This window comes from Crocuta crocuta, unplaced genomic scaffold, assembly GCF_008692635.1.
Source record: "Crocuta crocuta isolate KB4526 unplaced genomic scaffold, BGI_CrCroc_1.0 scaffold619, whole genome shotgun sequence".
Classification (NCBI taxonomy): domain Eukaryota; kingdom Metazoa; phylum Chordata; class Mammalia; order Carnivora; family Hyaenidae; genus Crocuta; species Crocuta crocuta.
Window position 1 is genome coordinate 4,461,862 of NW_027533395.1, and position 10,125 is coordinate 4,471,986.

Genomic DNA, 10,125 nt, shown 5'->3' on the forward strand with positions numbered 1-10,125 from the left:
AGTTTCTCTGATGTCTTCCATGCCTTTTTCAAGCCCAGCGATTAATTTTACGACTATTGTTCTAAATTCTTGTTCAGTTATGTTGCTTATATCTGTTTTGAACAGTTCTTTAGCTGTCATTTCTTCCTGGAATTTCTTTAGAGGAGAGTTCATCATTTTGGCTAGCTTTCTGTTTCTTGTTAGTTTTAAAAGCTTGTTATGCACTCTGCACCTGCGAGTATTGCTGTATTAAAGAAGTCTCTTTGACTGTCCAGGGCCTGTCCATTCAGGAAGTGTTTTTTGAATGGTGTCTCTTGGTCTCTCTATTGAGACTTTGGTTATTTCATTTCCCTACTTGTAATGATATTTGGGACTCTCCACCATGTGAACTTTGGCTTGTTTCTTGAGGTAGTCCTGGAATAGAAAACAGACAGACAAACACACAGGGAACAAAGGCACACAAATGCACAGACAAATCCAACAAACATGCAAACCAAAAGGGAACAAGAAAAATAAAAAAAAAAAAAGAAGGGAAAGAAAAGAAAAAATAAGAGGAAAAGGGAAAAACAAATAATAAAAATTAGAATAAATAAAGAAAAAAGAAAGAAAAAAACCCAAAAGACAAAGGACAGTCTAAAAGCATAAAACCAGAATTCCCAGCTACAAATAAAGAGCAGGGTGTATGTAGTGCTGATGGAAGAGCATATACAAAAAGAAAAATGACAGATCAGGGAGGAAGCGGAATTGGACGATGACCAGACGAAGAGACTAAGAGGGTTAATTCTGAGAGAGAAAGAGGAGAATATGGTAAGAGGCGAGGAGAAAGAAATGAAGATAATGTTACTCAGAGAAACTATATGGTTTGATTACTCCAGAGAGAGAGAGATAGAAAGGTGTGGTGGAGGTGTAGAATATACATCTAGAGAATGGATTAAATGTGACTGTTTAAGCAAACCAATGACCAGAGTCCCCAGTCCAGCGGGGAGGGGGGGGGAGGTTAGGGGAGGATATGAATGAAATAAAGGGAAGTATATCTGAATAGAAAGAATTGATCTGGAATTAATCACAGCAGCACATCCATGTTGGTCTTGGCCCAGGCTCTGGTACCAAAAAAAAAAAAAAAAAAAAAAANCTGCTCCCTGAGGTCCCTCGTTTCCAGATCTTAGTCCCCATGCCCCATTGATACCGCCTGAAATAAACCCACAGGCCAAGTCCCTCTGAGCAGTTTCAAGCCTATCACCTCCCCACTGGGGATCCAGCCGAGGTCGAAGAGTGGCTGAGTGCTTTCAGGTGTACCGTTTCCCCTCCTGGTCACCTGGTGAGCAGAGGAGCAGTTTCTCCCGGGGTCGCCTGGGTCCAATGCGTCCGGTTCAGGGTCAGGTGCACAGCTGGAAACCAGATCACTCTGTGTCCTGAGCTGAGGTTTTTCTCTTCTCCAGGGACAGGGAGCAGTTTCAGCTTGAGCAGTTTCAGCTGCTCTTTCTTTTCTCCTGGACTTCACAGTCCACTTTTATCCTCCCCAGTTTGCACTCACGCTATAAGATTTTCTTTTTTTTTTTTCTTAATGTTTTTAATTTATTTCTGAGAAAGAGAGAGAGACAGCGTGAGCAAGGGAGGTTCAGAGAGAGAGGGAGACACAGAATCTGAAACAGGCTCCACGCTCTGAGCTGGCTGTCAGCACAGAGCCCAGTGCAGGGCTCGAACCCACAAACCGTGAGATCATGACCTGAGCTGAAGTTGGATGCCCAGGTTTTCTCAGCAGAATCTGTATCCTTTTCCTCCCAAACTCCTGGATTCTATAAGGGTTCCTATAGCTTCAGGCCTTCTCTGTTTGAGAGATATGGCTGAGTGAAATGTACAGAGCTCCTTACTTCTCCACCATCTTGCCTCCTCCCTAATCACAATTATTTTAAAATGGTTGTTTGACAACTCCAATGTCTGGATCTCCTCTGACTCTATTGTTTTGTCTGCTTTTTCACTTACTCTTTGTCAGTCATGTTCTATTCTTTTACATGCTTGCTACGACAGTTATCAAGCTATTATTTCTCAGCCGTGAACCCACTGTTCTATACTCTGCTCTAAGGGTGGGAATCTGCCAAAAAAAATTTCTGAATTGTCTTCTAACTTCCTTTTTTTTTTTTTAAGGTTTGTTTTTTTTTTTTTATTTCGAGAGAGAGAGAGAGCGGGAGCAGGGGAGGGTCAGAGAGAGAGGGAGTCACAGACTCTGAAACAGGCTTCAGGCTCTGAGCTGGCAGTCAGCACAGAGCCCGACGCGGGGCTCGAACCCACGAACCGCGAGATCATGACCGAAGCAAAAGTCGGACGCTTAACCGACTAAGCCACCCAGGCGCCCCTGTCTTCTAACTTCCTAATAGGATCTTCCCATAAAGACACTAGAGGGACATTGGTTGGAAGGAGAAGGGACTTTCTCCTGCAAATTTGCTTCCTATCTGCTCTCTGTTTCTACCACTATCATTTTCTTAGTGATTCATCACTAGAGAGCAGATGTTGCTTTAAGTAGAAGCAACTGAATCCAGTTTCCAGTTCTTCAGACAAAGAACCAGCCTTAGGGGCACCTGGGTGGCTCAGTTGTTAAGTGTTTGACTTCGGCTCAGGTCATGATCTCACTGCTTGTGGGTTCGAGCCCCATGTCTGGCTCTGTGTTGACAGCTCAGAGCCTGGAGCCTGCTTCAGATTCTGTGTCTCTCTCTCTCTCTCTCTCTGACCCTCCTGTACTCACACTCTGTCTCTCTCTCAAAAATGAATAAATGTTTCTAAAAAAGAACCAGCCTTAATATGATTGCTTGGAGAGTCCAGGACAAGCCAGGCATGATTAAGTCTCAATCCCCCAAGAACCTCTTCCAAGATTAGAGACATGACTGGCCAATATCAATCCCTTCTTAATATTGTGATGTTTATTTCTGAGAGACCACTCTTCCAAACTTCGTTGAAATATTTCCAGCTTCTTTCTCTTGTTGTTCTGGTTGTTAATAAGTTGGCTGCTTCTGTTATTTGTTGTCTTATGATATTGCGTATCCTACCTTTTGCCCTTTGGTTCTTCAATTTCCACTCAAAAATTCTTTATATAAAATCATTTCTACTGAAAATCATTGTATGATCTCAGCTTCTTGAATGGACCCTCACTGAAACAGTTGTTTTCTTAATGGATGCTAGATATTTTTCATTACACCACTTAGAGACAAAAGTCCAAGGAGTACTTTTGCTAGGGAGGTATTTTAATCAGGATGTGAGCTGATTCAAAGCTAACTTACAGTCCTTGCAGGAGCCATTTTATATCTAATTCAGACTTATGTTTACAGTATAGCTTTTCAAGTCCCCAAGTAAAGTCTCATTTGTGAACAAGAGCCCCTCCATTTTGATGACTTCTTAATTCCAGTTTTACACCCAGACCTATTAGACTGCCCATCACATTAGCTCCTATTTTACGCTCAGATTTTTAACCTCTCGCTTGGTGTTTTCAAACCAGCAAATACTCAAAGGGAAAAACAGTACCAAATGTTGGGTTCACCATTTTAGGCTTTTCTGCTTTCTGGAACACTGGCCCTAAAAATTCTCACTTTCTTGTTAGTTCTCTGACTTCAAAAAGCCGAAACAATTTTTTTGTTCAAATAATTCAGTTTTTTCTCAGTGAGGCATTCAAAGTAAAACTAGCTGACTTTGCTCTCTGTTTTGCAATGCCAAAGAGGAAATGTACAAGTTCTTTTTTTTTTTTTTAATATTTTTTATTTATTTCTAGGAGAGAGAGAGACAGCGTGAGCAGGGGAGGGTCAGTGAGAGAGAGAGTCACAGACTGAAACAGGCTCCAGGCTCTGAGCTGGCAGTCAGCACAGAGCCCGACGCGGGGCTCGAACCCACGAACCGCGAGATCATGACCCAAGCGAAAGTCGGACGCTTAACCGACTACGCCACCCAGGCGCCCCGAAATGTACAAGTTCTTGTAGTTTCCTTCAATTGCCCCTCTATAATGATTTTTCCTAACAATCCTGTAAAGCAAAATTTTAGGGATTCCTCCCCAAGACCTGTCATGATTCTCTGAACTTCCATTTTAAAGTATATTCTCCCTAGAATAAAACAAACAAAAGCTCCATCTCAACACCAAGTATTTGAGTTGGATTGCCAGAATGTAGGTTAAGAATTCATGTTGTGTCTATTCGTGGATCAAAGGAGATGCCAGGCAGTGATATGAGAGGCTTGTCTCCTTTATTTTTTTTTAAATTTACTATAATATATTATCCATTTTCAGGGATTTCTAATCTCCACCAAAACTTAGAATTATGAATTCAAAAGTGATTTTGAGATTAAGAAGTCTGTGTACATACAACTGTGATAATTGGGAAATAGTTTTAAAACAGTAAGAGAAGAGGCAGAAATTAGAATGGTTTGGGATGATAGCAAATGTTGAGTTACTTTTCAGTGGGCAAAAATTTTTAGTCATTCAGTTGACAAAGTTCTAGACAGATGCTGTATAACACTGTGCTTACAGTTAACAATATATACTGTACACTTAAAAATTGTTTAAGAGGGGAGATCCCATGTTACGTGTTTTCTTACCACCATCACAAAAAAATTTTAAAAAACACTGCATGAAGATATATATATATGTGTGTGTATATATATGATATTTATATTAAAAATGATGTAAACACAAACTGAAGACAGGGGTGCCTGGGTGGTTTACTTTACATCCAACACTTGGTTGGCTCATTTCATGAGCTCCCAGTTCATGAGTTTGAGCCCCGTGTCTTGGGATTCTCTTCCCCCCACCAAAATAAATACATGAATATTTTTTAAAATCCTGAGGACAAATATAAAATAGACGTTTTCCAGATGGGTTTTCTTTCTTGGTGTTATTATAAAAGTGTTTTTCCCAAAGTCATATGAGATATTTTCTTCTCTTAATGTTTAGTCATAAACTTACTTTTAAGCTAAAGAGAGAGGGAGAAAGAGAATGAGTCTCTCTTCATGCTGCCAATCTATTTAACCTATTCAATTTGCAGTAGCTTCATTAATAATTATTATATCCTCTCTGTAGCCATTCACACACCTTACAGCCATCTTCACCCCAGTTTCTTCTCTTGGATTGGTGAGAATATGCATGTAAATAGATTCATTAAGTAGATTCAGTCTTCTTCATATCCTCTTGACAGAGTCAAGGCAAGCCAGTTGTAAAAGTGATATTTGTTGGCAAAGTAGAGAGCCCATAATTGACTTGGGTAAGAATATAGAATAGTGTGGCCATTCTAGAGAACATCATGGTAGTACTTAGTCAAATTAAGTGTGCAGAACCCTATGACACAGCAATCTAAGTCTTATGCAGGTTCATAAGGAGACATGGATCAGAATATTTAGAGTTGGAGGCAAACCATTATTTAAAGACAGGACAATCATAATGTAGTAAATGCAAAGTGTGGGATATTGTGTTCCAAGTAGAAGCAAAAATCACATACACACTATCATGCATACACAATAAAAATGAATTATCTTAAAATGGTGTTAATAAAAAAAGATAAATAGAACTCTGTGATATCAGATATTAAAAATTTTAATATATATGATGAAAATGTAAAAATTAAGTATATCAATAGAATAGTATAAAATATTTCAAAAATAATCAAAATTAAAAGCTTAAAATTCCCCCCTCCAAATGCATGCGCTCTACAAGAGTATGTAGAAATTCACACATAGAGGTGACTAGGTGGCTGGGTCAGTTGAGTGCCTGATTCTTGGTTTTGGTTCATCTCATGATCCCAGGGTCAGGGAGCAAGCCTGATGTGGAGTTCCATGNTACGATGGGGACACAGGGGAAGAATAAATGGACAAGTAAAAAATTGAGGAACCAATAAGGATAGTGTCTGAATTAAGGACTAAGAGTAACTTTCCATCTGTACTGTTTTAAAGGAAAAAAGGATTTAAAAAGTCTTTAAATGAAAAAACAAAAAATATGAAAAGAATTTTGGCCATATCTCAATTCTCATTAGGCTTAAGGCTAACTACTCTTTCTTTTCATGTTTTCTTAATGCATTTCATATTTGGTTCCAGAGTTTGGGTCTCTTAATTGAAACATGTTCCTGCTATTTTGAGTATGTTACGTGAAGATAATGTGACTTAACCTTATAGTGTAGTTTAGTTTCCTTAAGTGTTTAGTTCCTCTCAATGGTTATAAGCAATAGCTTCTCTTTCAAATTGCCCTTGGATATGATTTTACAATTTTTCCAGCAGCAATACAAGTCACTGAGCACAATGTCCAATACTATTTAATTATACTTATTCAGAAGGAAGTTGGGTAGTAATTGTCTTTGGCCTTTCATTTTCTCAACACAGCTGACACAGAGCAAATAGCAGTTGAGCCAGACTCCTTCTTCAGTATTTATTAAGCAGTAGCCAAACCACCTATGCTATCACTGATTATCACTGCAGTGGTGGGACCACAGCCCATAGTTGTTTTGTATAGGTTGTTCATTGTTCAAATGCACATAGCCAAGAAGGTAATGAGGACTGAAATCCACCCCACACCCTGCTCACCTGGTTGTGTGCACATGGGCTACATCCTCTCAGAATGGAAATGCCTTGCCCTAATTCATGAAAAGGGGCCATATGGACTAGCAGGATCTCTATTAGTGTCTCACTTCACCCCATCCCTTTGTACCCTACTTCTTTCCCATCTCTTTTTAGTCCATACCTATCCCTGAAGTAAAGAGAGGAGAGAGAATCTGCAGGACTTTTCTTCACTGTGGAGACTGGGGGTATTTTTCTTGATTGAAGCCAAGTGAGCAGGGCTCCGAACTCTACAAAGGAAGTGAGCTTGGAGTATCAACAATAAGGGCACACTGGCATGTCACTCCTTCTTGGTATTGTTCAGTTGCAGAATGTGTAGTCACCGGAAAGGAGTAGAAATGTGTTTTAGGGTCTTGTTGGAAGCTGACATTTATTTCCTAGAGTCTGGAGAAGTTCCCAAAGAAACAAGGATCTGCTTCTCACCTGGAGATATTTGAAGGCAGAATTGTTCAGATTATCAGAGCAAGCTGGAATCATTTGGTAGTGTGCTTAGGATGAAGGGGATAGGGGCTTGCACCCAACCTATTTCATATGGCAAAGAGATAAATGAAGGGTGATTGCATTAAGTCAATCAGATCTCCATTCTGAAGCAGAGATAGGGCAAAACCTACCAAATTCAAGCCATCCACACAGGTGCTGCATCATGGTGGCAAAGGAATCATTCTCCAAAAGAAACCTTGAATGATGTTAGCAAATAGATGTGGGTGACCATAGATGCCAGAGAAAATGCCAGAGTTCTGTACTTGTTGGGTGTAAAACAACATCTTAGCAGTGACTTGTGCCCTCAAGTGAAATGAAAAAACTTTGAGCAGAGCAAGGACAAGAACCATGTTGTTGCCCACATGGCTTCTGAGAGAGAGGACTGGGTGTGTGAAAATCTCAGGGTTGTAAGCAGATACAGCTATTCCTCTCAGAGTCCTCTCCAATGAAGGGACCAGAGACCAGAGTGTAACTTAGTTTCAGCCTCATGAAAATCACTCCTATGTTTGCAGAAGATCACCATATTGTTAGATAGCATCAGCAACAAATGGGATTAGCCTGACTCAGGGTAAATCTGTAGATACCTTCCTGCCACTGACACTCTTCCTTATTTCCTACTCCCTTCTCTCCTCTGCCTCTACAAGAGGGACTTGACACAGAGGTGGGAAGAGAGGAGAGGTATTCCAGAACCAGACCATGCACCTCTGCATCTACACAGAGGGGCTTGACATGGAGATGGTAGGAGAGGAGAGGTATTCCAGGACCAGACCAGGCAACCCCCACCCCTCTAAGGTTTCAGGATGTGAGAGTCTAAGATAAAACCATGCATCCCACTCACATCCCACATCCCCTGAAGTAAGGCTGTTGCAGGGAAGGAGGAGTTGGTGTTTGAATTGTATATGAAGCCGGAGTCTTAAATCAGTCTGGACTGTGTGCATTTCCTAATAACCTAAAGTGATTGTAAAGCCACAGAATCTACCTAAGGGATCAAAAAGAGTGGTTTGAGAGAATATGTTTGAGCACAGGAATTGAAAAAAAGGATAATTAAACCATTCTATTTTTATACTTGAAGTTCACAATGTTCAATAAAACAGGAAATGCCCCATTATCAGGTAAACCTAAAAATACTTCCCCTTGAGCCTTAAGAAAAGAGACATAGAAAAACAGAGGCGCTGTAAATCTAAAGGCAAAGCATTACATTGGAGGGCTTTTCTGGCCTTTAAAAGCTTTGCCATCAGTTGTTTCCCTTGAAAAGGCACTTGGTAGAATTGATATGAGGGGAGCATGGGTCACTTTTCAATCCTTCTGCCATTTGTTTATCCAGCAAGAATTTATCATCACTCCTTGTGCAGGCCCTGGCTTGAGACACCATGTGTGTTGAAGTGAGGAGGAAAGATTCAGTATAGCAGATAATGGTTCCCCTACAGAGAGATTGGAGTGCAAAGATTAAAAACTGAACCAAAAGCCAACTCTCAATCAATGACAGATGAACAAGTTCCAAATGGTATGAATGGGTCATGCCACTCTTGTAGTAAAGCCTGTCAATAACATTCCAAAGCTTTTAGAACAAATGCAAGTTACCCCCACTTCACCCATGGTATAATTATCTTTCAATATTGGACTCTTCTATCTAATCATTCATTAGGATATTATCTTCTCCCTCTGCTGGGCTCCCTCTACAATAGTCTATTGGTACTTAGAAAACATCTGTTTTTGTTTTTGTTTTTTCTGCTTTAAAGCTTTGTCGTTGATGTTCACTGTATCTCAGATACTCTTTCCTGGCATCCCCAGATGGAAAACCTATCACAACTATGGATAGAGTGATATACTCAGCCTGGTTTTTCTGGGACTACCCTGGCTTTCGCACCTAAAGTCCCATTGCCAAGAAGCCCCTTGGTCCTGGGTAAACCTGGATGTGTTGTCACCCTACCTTCAGGTCTCTGGGATTTAATGTCTCCTCTGAAGAGAGACGTTCTTTCAGCACCTTATTTCTAGGATTCTTTGAATAAGTAAATATAAACTTGATTGTATCATAAAAAATATGTCCAAGAAAAATGCACAATAATCAAAGCAAGAGGACAAATGGCATCCTGGGGAAAGATGTACATCTTTTGTTGCAGACAAAAGTTAATATCTAAAGAACTTCAAAAAAGACAAAAGAGGGCCATCTGAGTCATTGAGTTTGTTAGGCATCCAACTCTTGGTTTCAGCTCAGGTCACTATTTCATGGTTCATGAGTTCCAGCCACCCTCCTCTCCCCCCATCAGGCTCTGAGCTGATAGTGAGGAACCTAGTTGGGATTCTCTCTCTCTCTCTCTCTGCCCCTACCCTGTTCTCTCTCTCTCCTTTCAATAAATAACCAACTTAAAAAAAAAAGATAAAGTTCAACTACACTGTAGGATAACAGACTACAGAAATGAATATAATTCATAGGAAAATATTACAAATGACTCTTAATCATCAGAAGCCAGGCTCACCCTTACTTATACGAGGGGAATGCAAACTAAAACTTCAGTGCAATGTAATTTCTTGCCTATTCACCAGAATTCCAAGGCTTTTTGTTATTTGTTTTTGTTTTGTTTTTATACTCTGTTTGCCAGGCTCTGAGGAAATGGGTACTCTCACAGTTTGCCGCTGAGGATACAAAGTGATATAATACTTACGGTCAGAAATTTGGCAACATATAGCAAAATAACATGTCTGTTTCTTCTTTATGGTCAAGGTTTTGATCCCACTTTTAGGAATCTATTGCAAGATTACATGCACAGAAATAGAAATCATATTTATCGAACGATTAGGAACAACAAAATAATTAGATGCAAGGTTGGAGCTGATGAGTTAATTGTCGATCAATAATTTTTGAAAATGAACCTCAGGTATCAGTTCTAAAGCGTTTGCAGTTAAAACAGCAGGTATTGTTGGGCTACTGTAGAAACTAAACTAAGTCTTGCACTAGAAAGTGGGTGCCTGTTTGTATGTAATCCTCTTCTGCCAGCCGATGGAAATAGGAAGAAGATGCAGGTCATTTTAAAAGCTCAAGGAATCTTTTAATTCCCCCCCCCCCCCCCCCCCCACCCCAGAAGAACAGGG